At 39.4% G+C, this 18,334-nt stretch overlaps 1 pseudogene; it reads left to right on the top strand.

Annotated features, from left to right (window-relative positions):
• Positions 1-3,890: 3,890 nt before the first annotated feature.
• Positions 3,891-4,409, top strand: LOC102845910 (annotated as a pseudogene).
• Positions 4,410-18,334: the final 13,925 nt, after the last annotated feature.

Genomic DNA, 18,334 nt, shown 5'->3' on the forward strand with positions numbered 1-18,334 from the left:
TTCTTTGGAATGGGAACAAATATAGATCTCTTCCAGTCAGTTGGCCAAGTGGTTGTTCTCCAGATTTCTTGGCACAACTTGGTGAGCACATCCAGGGCCTAAGTTTCATTATATTAGAAAATATCCTTTTCTCCTACATATAAATTCTTCCTTAAACATTTTGTAATATCAGTCTAAGAACTGTCATTTTGATAGAGTGGCAATTTCTTCCCAGCTGCAAAACCTTATAGAACGAAGATTTTGCTGATTAGGATTTCTCTACCCAGAAAATGTCTCCTAAACCAATCCTAATTCATTGACATCAACTTGAATTCCAACTCATAGTGACCTTATAGGTTAGAATAGAATTGCCTCCTTGAGTTTCCCAGATTGTAAGTCTTCACGGAAGCAGGCTGTCACTTTTTCTCCTGTAGAGTAACTAGAAAAGATGAAGCATTGCCTTTCAGTTAGTTGCCAAGTAATTAACCATTGTGCCAATGTGTTTCCTTCAAAAATTACCTCTACTAAAGAATAATTAAAGGAAGCTATGGTTGCAGGATCCCTATGAACTTGGCTGCTGATGGTAAAGTTAATATTTGAACCCACCAGCTGCGGTGTAATAAAAAGATGTAGTAGTCTGCATCCATAATGATTGTAGCATTGGGAGCCCAATGGGGCAGATCTACTCTGTTCTACCTGGTTTCTATGAGTCAGAACTAAGGGATATGAGTTAATGGATAATCATCATTTTATGCCTATTGGAGCTTACATTATACTGATGATGATGATGATGAAGATAATCAAGCTGATGATAATGACGACGGTGATAATGTGATATGGATGCTGCATCAGGATGAAAGATACTCCAAAAGCGTATCAGGTTCTGAGGGGTTAAGTCCCAGAGACTGGCCTCATCTAACAGTGCCCACCACTGACACCTCTTTGCCTTTAGCAGCATTCTCCCTTGGCATTCACACTTTGTGCTAAATTAAGATGTTCTGAGGCTGAGTGATGGAGTGTAGCATTGCTGGAAATCAAGCCCTTAAGGTGCTACAAGTCACTGGAGCCAAACACATAGTCAGAGCCACTTGGCAGTACAATGTCCCCCTCAGGAAGCACACTGGAAGGTAAATAAATTAGTTTGACAGTGTGTGCTAGTGACAGGCATAAAGCTGTTTCAAATCAGCTATCACTTGCAAGACAATAAGAGAATGTGTCCTATAGCTAAGGGTCTCCAGTGAGAAGGTCAGAAACATCCGGCAGCTCTCAGGTCTCCACAAATAAAAGACAACTTCCCAAATAGAAGGCACTTTGGATTCCAGGGTGAAGTATCCTTTCTTTACTACACTTTAGTAAGAGTCCTTTCACATCTAAGCTATGGAAAACTATCACCTACTCCACTCCTGCACTTCCTCCATTTTCTGCTTAATCCCACATGGAGCTGTCACTTCAACCCAATTATCTGGGCCTTTGGGGAATCTTCATTTCATTCGGGTACTCAAAATTACCCTGCTACACACTTCTCTCCAACTGAAGTCTTTAGTGGATATATTTACTATTAAAGAAAAAACTGGAAGCTTCTAGTTTATAAAGACAACTTTATTATCTTTAAGACCAGTTATGACAATCATTCTCAAATTGGCAATTCATTTATTTCTTTAACCCAAATGTATGAATCATCGACAGTATGTAAAGTACCTAAATGTCAGAATTTCAGAATTCAAAATACGTTAGGGTCCATAATTATATTACTATGGCTAATATAAGTCCTGGCATATGGTAGCATCCCAAAAAACATGTACTAAATAAACTTAGTGAAAAAATTAAAAGATGTTTCACTTAAACATCAATGTTTCAAGAAGTTGACAAAAAGCACCCTGCTATGTAATAATAATAATAATAATAGCATCTTGAGAAGACAAATCAAAACAGTGTAATGGAATAGGCAAGAGCTGGAGTTGGAGAATAAAAAGGGAAGAATTTGCTAAGGATTTTAAAAGTTGAAATAACTTAAAACAAATTTAATCTTAAATGATCCAGAAAGTCTAAAGACGATGGAAGAAAAGAAAATTAAAAAAAAAAAAGGAAGCAATACAGAGTTACCATGCCGAAAAGAATTGGTTTACATTGAAAAAATTCAGAAAGTATTATATGAACAAAAGGCAATGATAATGAAAGAATTCCAATCTGTACTAAAGGCAATGGCATAAAGTAAGGTCCCAGGAACTGATGGGATACAAGTGATGTGTTTTAACTAACAGATGCAGCCCTGGAGATGCTCATCAGTCTATGCCACAAATTTAGAGCACAGCTACTTGGTCAAAGGACTGGAAAAGATTCATATTTGTTACTCTTCCCAAGAAAGGTAATCCAATAAAATATGGAAATTATCATATTGAAGCAAAATATTGCTAGAAATCATCCAAAAACTGCTATATCAGTACATGAACAGAGAACTGCTAGAAGTGGAAGCTGAGTTTAGAAGAAGCCATGGTGCCAGGAATATCATTGCTGATATCAAATAAAACCTGGCTGAGAACAGAGAATACCAACATTGTTCTTGTTGTTGTTTTTGTTCTTTGTGTGTGCCATTGAGTCACCTCTGTCACACAGTGACCCTGTGTACACCAACCTGAACCCTGCCCTGTCCTGAGCCAATCTCACCAATTCTGGAATACACCAGCCCTAATTGTCCCATTTACAGTACCAATCCATCTCATCCGGGGTCTTCCTCTCCTGTGCTGTCCCTCCACTCCTCCAAGCATGATGTCCTTCTCCAAAGACCAGTCTCTTCTGGCCATGTGCCCAAAGTATGTGAGATGAAGCTTCAAAATCCTATCTCCAAGTAGAAACTTGTCTTCACCTCCTCCAAGACAGATCTTTTTGTTTTCTTGGTGGTCCACGATATAGTCAAGAATCTTCTTCAGCACCACAACTCAAAGGCATCAATAGTTATTCTGTAATTCTTAGTCATTGTCCAGCTCTCTGATAGTGAGATGCAAGTAATTGGGAAGACCATGACCTGGATGAAACATACCTTAGTCTCTAGACTGGCATCGTTGCTTCTCAGCACTCTTGGAGAGGTCCCTGACAGCAGATTTTCCCAGTGAAATTCATCTTTTGATTTCCTGACTGCTGATGTCAAGAGTGTTGATTGTAGAGCCCAGCAAGCTGTAAATGTTAACAACTTCAATCTCTTCTCCATCTATCATGGTGGCCAGTGGTGAGAACTTTGTCCTTTTGATAAACTTCAATCCATATTGAAGCCTACAGTGTGACCTGCAGCAAGCACTTTAGGTCTTCTTCAGTTTCAGCAAGCAAGGTCATGTCATCAGCATAACATATATTGTTGATCTATGTTGATCAATCCTCATGCTGCATTCCTCCTTATAAAGCCCTGCATGGTTTAAAATCAGGAAAGGAGTATGTCAGACTTGTATACTTTCTCTAGACCTTTTCAATATGTATACTAACCCAGTCATTTGAGAAGCTGGGCTCTATAAAGAAAAATATGGCACCAGGATTGGAGAAAGGCTTATAGCAACAACCTGCATTTTGTAGATCACAGACCTTGATCGGTGAAAATAAGGAGGACTTGAAACACTTGCTGCAGAAGATCAATGACTACAGACTTCTGTATGGATTGTATTTCAATATTGAGAAGAGAATTCTTCATTGGTAGATCGATAAGAAGCATCATGAAAGATGTAGAAAAGGTTGATGTTTTCAACTATTTCATCTTACTTGGATACACAATGAACACCCTTGGTGCCAGCAATCAGGAGATCAAAAGATGCATTGCACTTTTCTGCCCGTCCCCGGAGCGCCGCTCTGGCTTCACTGCTCTGGCTTCACCGCGCTCACTCCGGCTCCTGCTCAGTTAGCACCGCCGTGGTTTCCTGATCGCCATCATGATCATCTACCCGGACATGATCAGCCACGATGCAATGTTCTCCGACATCTACAAAATCCTGGAGATCGTGGACGGACTGTGCCTGGAGGTGGAGGGGAAGATGGTCAGTAGGACAGAGGGTAACATTGATGACTCGCTCATTGGTGGGAACGCCTCTGCTGAAGGCACCGATTGTGAAGGAACCGAAAGCACAGTGATCACTGGTGTTGACATCATCATGAACCATCACTTGGAGGAAACCAGCTTCACAAAAGAAGCCTACAAGAAGTACATCAAGGATTACATGAAATCAATCAAAGGCAAACTTGAACAGAAACGAGAAAGAGCAAAACCTTTTATGACGGGGGCTGCAGAACAGATCAAGCACATCCTCCCTAATTTCAAAAATGACTAGTTCTTTATTGTGAAAACATTAATCCAGATGTCATGGTTGCTCTGCTGGACTACATACATTGTACATGGTGTGACTCCATACATTATTTTCTTTAAGGATGGTTTAGAAATGGAGAAATGTTAACAGATTTGGCACTTACTTGGATCCATCCCCTGTCATCTTATCTAGCTGCTGTTTTTCATCACCACACCAGGACTTAGACAAATGGGACTGATAACCATCTTGAGCTCCGCCTTTAATTTTAACCTTCATTTATTTGGAGTGCAGGCATTTTTTTAAAGGAAAAAAAAATGTCATAGGTTGTCTAAAAATAAAATGCATTTAAACTTAAAAAAAAAAAAAGAAAGATGTATTGCATTGGGCAAGCGGTTTGAATCAACCAGCTGCTTCTTAAGTGAAATACGAGCAACAATTTTTTAATGTAATTTACAGTCTCTGAACACTCACTGGAGGGTTAGCTATGAGTCTGTTCTACTTGATGACAATAAGTTATTTGACTCATTGAATCTTTCCAGAAGTAGACTACCACATTTTTCATTCATTGAGTAGCTGATGAATTTGAATCACTCACCTTTTGGTTAAGAGCCAAGAGTGTAATCATTGTATTTATTAGTGCTCCTAAAGCCTTGATTAGAAGATACGTATCAAAACATTAAATTTTGGAGAAGAAGAGAGGTGGTTTGTTTTTTTTTTTTCATAAAAACAATTTAAAACTGTCATTTAGTCAATTCCAGGTCATGATAATGCCATGGATTATAGAGCATACTTGTTCTATAGGATTTTCTTGATTATAAGATAAATACACTCCCCAAGAAGCATCTGATCTAATATTCAAGTTGCTGTTTTCAATTTCATTCCATATAGATAGTTCTTAAATGACCAAGTTGCTTCTTTGCAATAAACTTCTCCCTGACCTTCAATCTTTCTTCTTTTCTAAGTTCCTTTAACAAGCAGTTTAACCTCATGGGATCTTCCTAGATTTGCACTTCTGTGAAATGGGAAAAGTAACAGACAGAAAGCAGAGTTACTAAGAATAGTAGCAGCAGTGGCTTTATGGTTATTAACACCGGCCTTTGTGGATCATTATGTGTCCAGTTTTGTGATGTGTTAGATGTATTTCATTTGCTTATTGTGTCCTATAACTACTGGAATGAACGACTAAAGTTCACTCTATGAATTTCAAACAAGGGAAACTAGAGACGGATTTTTTGGTGTTGGGTAGATTTTGTTTTTCAAATTCTTTGTCACACAGTAGGAAATCAACTAATGAAACACATAACCCCCAGGGGGATGGTAGAGGCAGTCAGAGAGGATTTGGGTATATGTATCCCCAACAGAGCCATAAATGGGTGCTGGGATCCACCTAACCTTTGTGGCTGACGTCAGAAGGAAATGGTTTTCTGTCTCCTAACCAGCATCAAGGCGAGTCCAGCATGACTATGTTCTCTGGGTCCCCATCCCATGGGACTTTTGTTGGCAGCAGACTATTAGACTGAGTGCATCATAAGTCTGTCCCAGAATGGCAATTTCTGTGTTTTATGCTTTGTAATTCCTAAAATAAGAAAATTCAGACATGACTATGTTGATGCTGAACCATTTTATAGGTTAACTTGTGCCCCACCAAACACCCCCAATGCTCTTTCCCTGCCGAAATGATGTTAAAGCCCTACCTCCTCATACTCTAAAGAGATGTTAGTCTTTGAAGATGTTACCAGTTAATAGACATCATGCCAGAGTTGGGTATATTCTAGTCGCATCTTTATGAAAGAGGAGAACAGACAGAAAGGTACAGACGGGGCAGACACCATGTGATGTGCTTTACTATAAGGCAAAGAATGATCGGAGCTACCAGAAGCCAGGAATGAGGCTATTGGCTCAAATTCTCCCTCTTTCAGGAGGAACCAACCATGATAAAGCTCTAATCTTCTACTCCAAGTCTCCAGAATAGTGAAACCATAAATTTCTGTCCCTTGAAACCATGCACTTTACAGTGTTTTGTTATGGCAGCCTTAGGAAACTAAGCTATTGATCACTATCCCAGTATATTTGTTCCCTCTAAACTTCATTTCTTTGATCTAGGCAGTGAAAGTTGGTGACAATTTACTGTTGTGAGTCAGAGGGGAATTGTCCTAGAATATCAGAAGCTTTTGAACAGCACATGGAAAATTGTCCTCCACTTCCATACCTATTTATACACATTACACTCTGCACCCACCCTTGCCTCCCTTCCCTTCAGGCTTGATGGAAGGTTTACCCTCCAACAGCCTAAGGTTAATCCTTCCTCTGGTACTTTTGGATCTCACCCCAGAAATGTCTCTTCAGAGACCCGACCTCACTCCTAAACTCTCTCATCTGCACCCTCAGCCACCCTACAGGTCTACTAGATCCTTTCCAGAAGCAACTGAATTTGTTTCTGGCTCTATTGCATGTTTAAAAAAAAAGAAGGAAGAAGAATATCCTCTCTTTATTCCATGTAATTTGTCTTCTACTGTTTCATCTCTTCCTCCCCCTCGAAGACAATGATCTAAGAGAGCCTTTGACCTTTGCTGTCTCCACTTCTCATCTCCCACTTGTTTCTCCCTGTAGTTCAAACTCGTTCTACTCCTACTCTGCACTTGAAGCTGCTCTCACCAGGATTGTTAGTGGCCTCTTCATGTTCAAATCCAACGGACACTTTTTAAAAAAATACAATTTTTATTTTATATCAGTTTACTTATAAAGTTCTTATACATTGTTTTTCACACCAGAATTTTCCCCTTTCCTTTACCCATCTCTCCCACCACCCATCAAATTATGCAACCCTATGATTAACACCCCCATTCTTGCTCAACTCCTCTGCCTCTGCATAGGTCAAGAGTTGTGCCCCAGCGGCACTGGATGGAATAAAACCTCATGCTGTTTGCATCAAGAAAAAAAAAAAACAACACCCCCATTCTTACCCTTCTTCTCCCCTTCCTGCCTTAGACCCTCATATACATTCTACCATAATGATGTCATACAGTATTTGTCCTTATGGGACTGAGTTAGTTGACTTAGCATAATACTCTCCAGTCCCTCCCAAGTTAAGTAGTAACTTACAAAATAATTGCTCCTGGAGCTATATAGTATCGCACTGTGTGAATGTACCATACTTTCTCAATCTATTCCATTGTGGTTGGACATTTGTGCTGTTCCCAGGTTCTTGCTATGGAGAATAACACTGCTATGAAACTTGGCATACAAGTTTCTATTTGCCTTAGTTCTCATTTTCACAGGGTGTATTAGAAGCAGTGGAATAGCTGGGTCATATGGAATTTCCAATAATTCAATTACAAAATGGGCAAAAGACAATTAAAGACTTTTCACAGAGGAGGACTTTCAGATAGCCAACAGATACATGAAGAAATACTCAAAATCGCTGGCAATAGGAGAGATGCAAATCAAAACTATAATGAGATACCATCTTACCCCAGTAACAGTGGCCAAATTTAGCAGAGCAGCAAGTAATAAATGTTGGAGAGGATGTGGTGAAGTAGGAACTCATATATTGTGCATGGGATTATAAAATGGTACAACTACCCTTGTAGGCAGTTAGGTTTTTCCAATGGACAATTTTAATGATTATCTTATTGGACTGATTGGTGATAATTAGGAGGAAGAATCTCCTCAAAATTTTATACTTGCATTTCATACTTTGCTGCTTCAGATTTCTTTGTATTTCACCAATCCAATCACTTCTTGATTTTAAAAAAGAACAGAATGGACAACCAGATATATAAACCAAATGGGGGGCATACACTAAGGAATACAAAGGAACTCCAGGCTACTAATAAGGAAGAACATTTCCTAGGATGGATAGTCTGATTTGGACTTCTAGCCTCCAAAATTATGAGATAGTATATTCTTGACCTTTAAAGCAACCTATCAATGGTATTTGTTGTTACAGCATCATTGTTATTATTGTTGCAAGATACCATCAATTCAACTACAACTCATAGCAACCCTTTGATCAACAGATTAAACTGTGCACTATTATATATCATCCTTAAGTCACTGATATGCTTGAACCCGTTATTACAGTCACTGTGTCAATCCATCTTTTTGAGGATCTTCTCTTACTCTGATTTTCCGCCTTTCCAAGAATAATGTCTTTTCCAAGAATTGATCCCTGCTAAAAACATGCCCAAAGTATATGAAACAAAGTTTCATCATTCTTCCTTCTAAGGAGCACTCTGTTTGCACTACTTCCAAAATAGACATTAATTCTTTGGATAGTCTGTGAGATGTTCAGTACTTGTCTCTAACAACAATTCAAAGACACAAACTCTTTTATGTCATCCTTATCAATTGCTCAACTTTTTCAGAAGTATTGTTGTTGTTGTTGATTGCTGTTGGGTTGAGCACAATTCAGAATGACCCTATGAACAAAAGACCTGAAGCCTTTCTATAACTATCATCATTTCTCAAAGTTCATAGAGTTTCCTGAGGCATGTTGTTTAGGAAGTGAATGCCACTCTTGCTTCCAAACCTGTCTTAAACTGAGAGCTCCACCGAACACTGTCCACCATGTGTAACCGTTATGGCATTTGACACCCCAGTGGCACAAGGTTCAGCATAACAGCAACCCCAGGTTTCCTCAGTACAGCACATTGACAGGGGAGTATTGCACCACTTAGAAGAATGTTCCTCCAAAATATAATGACAACGGACTTTTAAATACAAAGGCCCTCCACAAGGTCTTGTTAACTTTAAACAAAAGGCTTAAATAAAACAACAACAACAATATATTGTTGTTGTTGTTATTGTTGTTGTTGTTATGTGTCATTGAGTCACTGGATGCATAGGAAACAATTGAAAAATGTCGTGGCTTGGGTCAGGAACACCTTAGTCTTCAAACTAACATCATTATTCTTTAGTACTTTGGAGCAGTTCTTGACAGCAGCTTTTCCCAGAGCAATACAGCTCTTGATTTCTAGACTGCTGTTACCATGGTGTTGACTGCGGATGTAAGCAAAATGAAGTCATGGACAACTTCAATCTTTTCTCCATCTATCATGATGTTGTCTATAATAAGTCCAGTTCCATTGGTAAGGTTTTTTGTTTCCTAGATGTTAAGATGCAATCCATATTGATGGCTGTAGCCTTTGTCCTTCTGAAGAAAGTGATTCACATTTTCTTCACTTTCTAAAAGTAAGGTTGTGTCATCTGCATAATGCTACTTGTTGAGAAGTCTTCCTCCAATCCTGATGCCACATTCTTCTTAATTTAGTCCAATCTCTGGATTTATTTGCTCAGAATACAGATCTAATAATTATGGAGAATGAATACAACACTGAAACACACATAACATTACTTTAAACCATCCAGTGTCCCCTTGCTCTGTTCAGGCAACTTCTCTTTGGTCTAAGTATAGGTTTCACATGAATATAATTAAGTGTTCTTGGATTCCCATTCTTCTCTTATACATAATTTATTGTGATCAACAAAATTGAGTGTCTATGCAAAATACAAGTAAACATCATTCTGCTATTGTCTACTGTCAGGCAAGATCCACCTGACATCAGCAATGATATTCCTTAAGTCCATAGATTTTTCTGAATCTAGTTTGAATTTCTGACAGTTCCCTGTTCAGGTACTATTTCTATAAGTTTTAATATCCTCAAAATTTTTTGTGTATATTATATTAATGGCTGTTGTTATGTGCTATTAAGTCAACTAAGAATCATAATGACTCTATGAACAATAGTCTGAACCCTGCCCTATCTTTAGTCAGTATCACTTCTCTAACTCACCTGTCCCCATTGTCATGGTCCCTATGTCAGTATCTCTTCCGTTCCTGCACTGACCCTCCACCCTTCTGAGCATGATGTCCTTCTCATAGGACTAATCCCTACCGTCAACATGCTCAAAGTATGTGAGACAGAGCTTCACAATCCTTGTCTACAAGGAGGAACTTGGCTTCAATGTCTTCAGAAAGACCTGATTATTTTCATAACAGCCTATGGTATGTTCAATACTATTCTCCAGCACCACAACTCAACGGAATTGATTCTTCTTCTGCCATCCTTAGTTATTGTCCAGCTCTCGGATGCGTAGTAAAATATAGTGAAGATAATGGTTTGCTTCAGGTGCATCTTAGTCTCTCTACTGACATCATTGCTCCTCAACACTCTGGAGAAGTCCCTGACAACAGACTTGCTCAAAGGAATTTGTCTTTTGATTTCCTGACTACTGAAAGACGAATTGCATTGAGAAAGTCTGCGGTCAGAGACCTGTCCTATGTACTGAATAGCAATGATGCTAGTCTTAAGACTAAGGTACACCTGATACAGGCCATGATCTTTGCAATTACTTGCTATGCATGAGAAATCTGGATAATGACTAGGGATGATAAAAGGAGAATTGATGCCTTTGAGCTGTGGTTATGTGGAAGAGTATTGAATATACCATGGACTGCTAAGAGAACAAATAAATTCGTCCTGGGGAGGGTGAAACCTGGCTGCTCCCTGGAGGCAAGGATTCTGAAGCTTCATCTGACATACTTTGGACATATTGCAAGGCAGGATAGTTCTTGGAGAGGGATGTCATGCTTGAGAGGGTAGAGGAACAGCACAAGAGAGGAAGACCCTCAATGAGATGGATTGATTTAGTGATTGGGATAATAGGGTGTATCAGGGACAGTAAGATTTGCACTGGATAGAGTAAGGTTTAGGGCTGTTGAACATAGGGTCACTATGAGTCACATATGACTTGAGGGCACGTAACAACAACAATGCCGAGACTGTTGATTGTGGAACTGAGCAAGATTAAATCGTTAATAAATTCAATCTCTTCTCCATCTTTTATGATGTTGCCAATTGGTCCTGTAGTGAGAATCTTTGTTTTCTTGATGTTGAAATGAAATCCATATTAAAGACTGCAGTTCTTGACCTTATGCAGCAAATGTTTCAAGTCGTCCTCAGATTCAATGAGCAAGCCTGTGTGATCAGCATAATGTGGGTTGATGACTGGTTCCTCCAATCCTGATACCACATCTTCTTCATAAAGTCCACCCTCCTGCATGATCTCTTTGCATATAATTTGAAAATATATGGAAAAAGGACACACCCCTGACTCACTCCTTTCCTAATTTTGAGCCATGCAGTGTTTCCTTTATTTGTTTTGACAACTGCTTCCTGGTCTAAGTATAGGTTTCACATGAGCATGATCAAGTGTTCTGGAATTCCCATTCTTCTCAATGTTAGTGACAATATGTTGTGATCCACACAGGAAAATGCCTTTGCACAGTCAACGAAAGATGGACAATTTTCTGGTACTCTCAGCCAAGATCCATCTGACTTTGGCAATGATATCCCTGGTGCCTCAGCCTCTTCTAAACCCAACTTGCAAGATTTTGCTTGCCTGTGATATTAGTGATGTTCAATAATTTCAATACTCTGTTGGCTCACCTTCTTTTGGAATGAGAATAAATAAGGATCTCTTCTAGTCAGTTGGCCAGGTAGTTGTCCTCCATATTTCTTGGCATAACCTGTTGAGCATGTACAGGGCTATATCTGTTTGTTGAAATACCTCAACTGGTTGTTGTTGTTATGTGCCTTCGAGTCGTTTGCAACTCATAGCGACCCTATGTACAACAGCCCTAAACCCTGCTCTATCCTGTGCCAATCACAACTGGTATTCCGTCAATTCCTGGGGCCTTTTTCCCCCCAATTCCTTCAGAGCAACTTGAACTTTCTCCTTCATCACTATTGCCTCTTAGTCATATGCTATTTCATGGAATTCTTCTGTATCAGGCAATTCTTTTTGGTAGTGAATCTGTATTCCTTCCATCTTCTTTTGATGCTTCCTGGATCATTTAATATTCTGCCATCTTTATATTCTTTAATATTCTGTACCATCTTTAAGTATTGCACCTCAAGGCTTAAAATTGTTCTCCAGTTTCTTTAACTTACGATATGCCAAGTGAGTTTATCCCTTTTGATTTTCTAACTCCAGCCCTCTGTACATTTCATTGTATTATTTTGCTTTGTCTTCCCAAGCTGCTCTTTGAAATCTTCTGTTTAGCTCCTTAACTTCCTTATTTCTTCCATTTGTTTGACTTCTTGGCATCTTAGTGCTATATTCAGAGTCTCTTCTGACAGCCATCTCAGTCTTTTCTTCTTTCTCTGTCTTACTAACGACCTTTTACATTCTTCGTGGATTATATTGTTGATATCGTCTCACAGTTTATCTGGTTCATTACTGCTCGAGGCCTCCAATCTGTTCTTGAGATGATGTTTTAAATTCAGGCGGGATAGTCTTAAGGTCATATTTTGGTTCCTGGGGATTTTTTTTTCATTTTCTTTAGCTTGAATTTGAGCTTGCATGTGAGTCATTTATGGTATGTTCTATGATCAGCACCCAGCCTAGTTTTCACAGCTGATATTGAGCTTCTCCAACAATTCTTCTCACATATGTAATAAATCTAATTCTTGTATAGACTGTCAGCTTAGGTCTATATGTATAGTTGTAGTTTGGGGGGATTTTTTATAAAAAGTATTTGCAATGAATACATCATTGATTGTACAAAAAACTATCGTTCTCTCTCCAGCCTCATTCCTATCACCAAGTTCATATTTCTGACTACTGATTCTTATTCCTTGTTCCCAAATTTGCGTTTCAATCACCATTTACTATTAGTGAATCTTGGTTGCATGTTCGATAATTTCAGGCTGCAAAAGTTGATAGAAATCTTCTATTTCTTCTTCTCTGGCTCTAGCTGTTGGTGCATATATTTGCATGATACCAGCATTAAGAGGTTTTCCTTTTATGCATATAAATATTTTTCTGTCACTCATAACATTTTATTTCAGGATGGATCCAGGATGGTCTTTTTTGCTAATGCAACTCCATTCTTCCTCACATTTTGATTCCTGGCATAGTAGATCATATGATTGTCTGATTCAAAATTACCCATGCTAATCCATCTCAGCTTGCCTATGCCTAGTGAATCGATATTACGCATTCCATTCCTTTATTAACAATGCCCAATTTTCCTACATTCATACTTCTCACATTCCATGGTCCAGTTATTAATGGTAGTTTGCAATTTTTCCTCTTCATTTTTGTTTTCCAGTATGAGCCCTCATACTCCAGTGCTAGTTGTACTAGCTTAAGTATCCCCAATTTCAGAAGGTTTTCAAAGGCCTATTAATTTATCAACATTTTCATCCTGCTTGGATCCAAAATTAACATCCTTGGTACCTACAGTCAGGAAATAAGGAGAAGCATTGCACTGGGAAAATCTGCAGTTAGAGACCTCTCCAAATTATTGAGGAGTAACGATGTATCTGATTCAGGTCGCGGTCTTTCTGACTACTTGATATTCATCAGAGAGCTGGACAATGAATAAAGATGACAGAAAAAGAATTGACTCCTTTAAACTGTGGTATTGGAGATGAGCACTGAACATCCCATAGATGGCCAAAAGAATGAACAGATATGTCTTAGAAAGGGTGCAGCCAAGGTGTTCTTTGGAGGCAAGAATGATGAGGCTTCAGCTCACATTCTTTGGGCATGTTGCTAGGAGGGGCTATTTCTTGGAGAAGGACTTGATGCTGGGAAGGGTGGAGGATCAGCAAAAGAGAGGAAGACCCTCAACTAGGTGGATTGAAATGGTGACTGTTGCAATGAGCTCTTATATGTCAAGAAGTGTGAGGATGGTGCAGGATTGAACAGGGTTCAGATCTTTTGTTCATAGGGTTTCTATGAGTTGTACTTGACAGAATCTAACAACAATTAATTTGAAAGTGGATAACCAATCTTTCTTCCTGTTGTTGTTGTTATTAAATGTCATCTAGTCATAGGCAACTCATGTGACCCTATGAACTTTCTTCATTTCTTCAAGTTCTTAGAGTTTCCAGAGGCAAGCTATTGCAGAAGTGGATGCCACTCCTGATTCCAAGCTTGTTTTAATTGGGGAGCTTCACCAAACACTGTCCACCATGGGTGACCAATATCACATTTGACACATCAGGGTCACAGTGTTCAGCATCACAGCCACCATGAGTTACCTCTGTACAGTAAATAGACAGAGAAATGCTATACCACCTAGAAGAATATTTGAGTGTCTTAACTTGGAAGCTCAGCATTAGTACAATATCTGACAGACAGACATACTACCTAAAAGAGCAGAAGAAAGACATTTCCTTATAAGATCAATTTGGTAGTCTTGTGCCCACCCACCCTGCCTGTTGGGGCTGCTGGCACCCACTGGCACTCCCTCCCCCCTTCCTGCTTCCCTCATGCATCCCCCCACTCCAAATGAGTTGTTGCTAAGCAAGGCCTGAACTGACCCCTGATAGGATGGCTCACGTCTCCAATCACTTCTGTCTTCTCACTATTTCTCTGTTCACCAGAGATAATGGTACTTTCACTTTCTGTTGCGTTGCTGTTTGTGGCCTCCCTAGCTTGTCTTTCAATGTGTTTTTATGCCCAGCCAGTCAGTCAGCCAGGTCCCCACCTTGTACCCAGGTCTCTGGGTATTAATGATATTATTTAAAATTTTCCTCATTATGTTGAATCACCTTTTTTTAAATCAGAAATATGTGTATCTCTTCCCAACATCAGCCACCCAACATCATTAGGTAACTAAAATGTCTACTTTTTTTCGCCTCATTCCAAAGATTACCCCTGAATTACACTTTCCCAGGTTGTGTGCTGCTCCAGTGGTCATCATCTTTCCAGGATGTCTCATTCCATTGTATAGTCCATGTGCCAAGATCTCTGGAGTTCACACCTCTCTCTACCTCTGATGTTTTCCTTTGTACCACTTTACATTCCTACTATCATAACTAATCAGTCTCATATTGCTGCTCCAACACATTTCCAAATACTTAATGGCTTCAAACAATATAAATTTATTATCTTATAGTTATGGAGGTTATTAGACTGAAATCAGTCTCAGTGAACTAAAATCAAAGTGTCAACAGGACTACAATCCCTATAGAGGCTTCAGGAGAGAACCCGCTCACTCACCTTTTTCAGTTCCTAAGGCTGTGCAAAAGCAGATCAAGGAATGAAATCTTCATTATAGATTGCATCTCGAAGTCAAGAAAACAAAGATTCTTACCACTGAACCAATAGGCAACATCATGTTGGATGGAGGGAGATTGAAATTGTCCACAGCTTCATCTTGCTTGGATCCACAATTAACACCTTTGGAACCAGCAGTCAGGAAATAAGGAGACACATAGCACTGGGAAAGTTTGCAGTTAAAGACCTCTCCAAATTATCGAGGAGTAATGATGTCAGTCTGACTACAAAGGTGCATCTGATTCAAGCCATGGTATTTCTAATCACTTGCTATGCATCTGAGAACTTGACAATAAATAGGGATGACAGAAGAATTATTGATGCCTTTGTGCTGTAGTGTTCGAGAAGAGTACCGAACATCCCATGGACGGCCAAAAGAACAAACAAATATGTCTTGGAGAGGGTGTAGCCAGAGTTCTTTTTAAAGGCAAGGATGATGAAGCTACTTAGGGCATCTTGCTAAGGGAGGCTATTCCTTGGAAAGAGACATGATGCTTGGAAGTTGGCAGGTTGGCAAAGGAGAGCAAGACCCTTTGCCAGGTGGATTGACATCGCGACTACCACAATGTGCTGTAGTGCGTCAGAAAGTATGAAAGTGGCACAGGATACGATAGGGTTCAGATTTGTTGTTCACAGAGTTGTACCCATGAGTTGTACTCTACTCAACAGCACCTTACAACAACGGAGCTGTCCATGGACCTTGACTTCTGGACCAACATTGTTCTAACCTCTGCTTCTGTCCTCACATTTCCTTTGCTTCCCACTTACAATCTACTTCATGTCTACAGTGAACCCACACAGATAATCTAGGATAATATTTCATTTCAAAATTCAACTGAATCATATTTGCAAACTCTCCTTTTTTCAAATAAGGTAATATATTCAAAGACTAAAAATTTGGACATGGAATTATGGGTGGCATTATTCTACCTAAATAAAAATCTTCAACCTGAGCCAATAGACATCATGATAGACAGAGAAAAGATTGAAATTATCAACTATTTCGTTTTGGTTGGATCAACACTCGGCACCCCCAGTAGTTAGGGGATCTGGAAATGTGTAGCACTGGATAGTCTGCTATCAGGGACCTTTCTAAATGACTGAGAAGCAATGATGTCAGCTTGAAGTCACCTGATTAAAGCCATAGTTTTTCCAACCACCTGCTAGGCATCTGTGTGCTATTTGACTAAAATTTGGATTTTTTTTTCTGGACATATAGTCTTGCAAGTCAGCATGGTCTTGCTTATCATCCACAGCTGAAAGCACTATAAAGAGCACTTCTCAACACTGGGAGAATGATTTAAAGCAGCAAGACTTGAGCGAAGAAAGGCTAGTGGTTGCAAGACCTTGGTGAGAGCAAGACGCTTGTGATGGAGAGACTGGCATTGCTGTGGAGTATGGATAAACTGTGGCTAGATATGACCTGAGTCTTCTTATATTTGTGCTGGCCACAGATGAATCTTGGTGTTCTTCCCTTTGATGATGGAAAGAAAAGCTGCTTGCTGAATTAAAACCAGATCCTGGACTGACTGAGGAGTTGTGTCTTGGAACTGTTGGACTAAACTCTAGACTTATTTTGGGTGATATTCTTTGCCTCCCCCACTCTACAGCTTCCTTCCCTAATAAACCCTCATTTTGGTACCATAACTGTGAGGCTGTGAGTCAGCAATGAATAACTGAACCTTGTGGCTTGTGGGCTCTAAGGTACATTGGGTCTGGGCTATGGGCTCTTTATCTACTTAGTGCTCTGAGGCAGTGAGGGATTGTGCTATTCTTACTTACTCCCTCAGGCCTTTTCAGGAAGATGCCCGTGTCCCTGTGCCTCCATGTGTCATTTTCTCCTCCTTAGAAAATCTGAGAGCTGTACATTGAACACTGATGACATAATTGGTGCCTTTGATTTGTGATGTTGAAGAAGAGTGCTGAATAGCCTGTTGATTGCCAAAAGAACAAAGAGATAGGTCTTGGAGAAAGTGCGACTAGAGTGCTTCTTGGTAACAAGGAGGGTGAAGTTTCATCTCACATACTTTGGGCATGTTACTAGGAGAGTCTATTCCTTGGAGAGAAATACTAGGCTTGGAAAGTAGAGGGTCGTCAAAAGACAGGAAGACCCTCCATGAGATGGATTGATCCAGTGTCAGCAACAATAGTCTCAAGTGTGTCAGGGATGATAAGGATGGCATAGGAAAGGACAGCTTTCAGATCTATTAATCATAGGGTCACTCTGAATTGTACTCAAATTGAGGACACTTATCAGTGAACAACAACAATACACACAAATTCATGTCTAAACTTGAAACCATCAAATTGCATCTGTCTTTTTTTTTAATTGGTTTGTTCACAGAGTTCGTATACATTGTGTTTCACACTATTCTTCATTCATATTGTGTTTCATACAATCATTCCCATGCATTATGTTGTATAAAATCAATCCCCATTGGACCTTACCCATCATTATCCAGTCTATCTTAATGATAAACCATAAAAGTTCAATCTATCTTAAAGATAAACCATCGTCATTCTACCCACTGGGTCAACCAAATTATCATAATTTTCTACTATCCTTTCTCTATCTAGTCCAATCAGCGAGCAAGTCCTACTAAATCTATCTTACTGATTTTATTGTTGTTAGATGCTGTCAAGTGAATTCTGACATTTGGTCTTGCATCACTTCATCCTGACAATTATGCATGGACTCTTTTTTTAGCCACAGAATCAATCCATCTTCGTTAAAGCCTTCCTCTTAGTTGGTGTTAGCTGTTAGCAAATTGCCCCCCGACTTATAGCAACTCTATAAGCACAGAACAATTGCTGCTCAGTCCTGTGATTTCTTCATGATCAGGAGAAAATAGACCCATTGTGATCTATCTAGTTTCACTGGCTAAGTTTTAGAATTTGATCATGAGGCTATTTTTTCCTAACTAGTCCTGGTCTGAAAATTCCACTGAAATCCATCCCTTATAGAAATATGTAAGCTTCTGTTAACAAATAAGTAG

The sequence above is a fragment of the Elephantulus edwardii genome, unplaced genomic scaffold, assembly GCF_000299155.1.
Source record: "Elephantulus edwardii isolate Elephantulus edwardi_28Jun2011 unplaced genomic scaffold, EleEdw1.0 scaffold00197, whole genome shotgun sequence".
Lineage (NCBI taxonomy): Eukaryota > Metazoa > Chordata > Mammalia > Macroscelidea > Macroscelididae > Elephantulus > Elephantulus edwardii.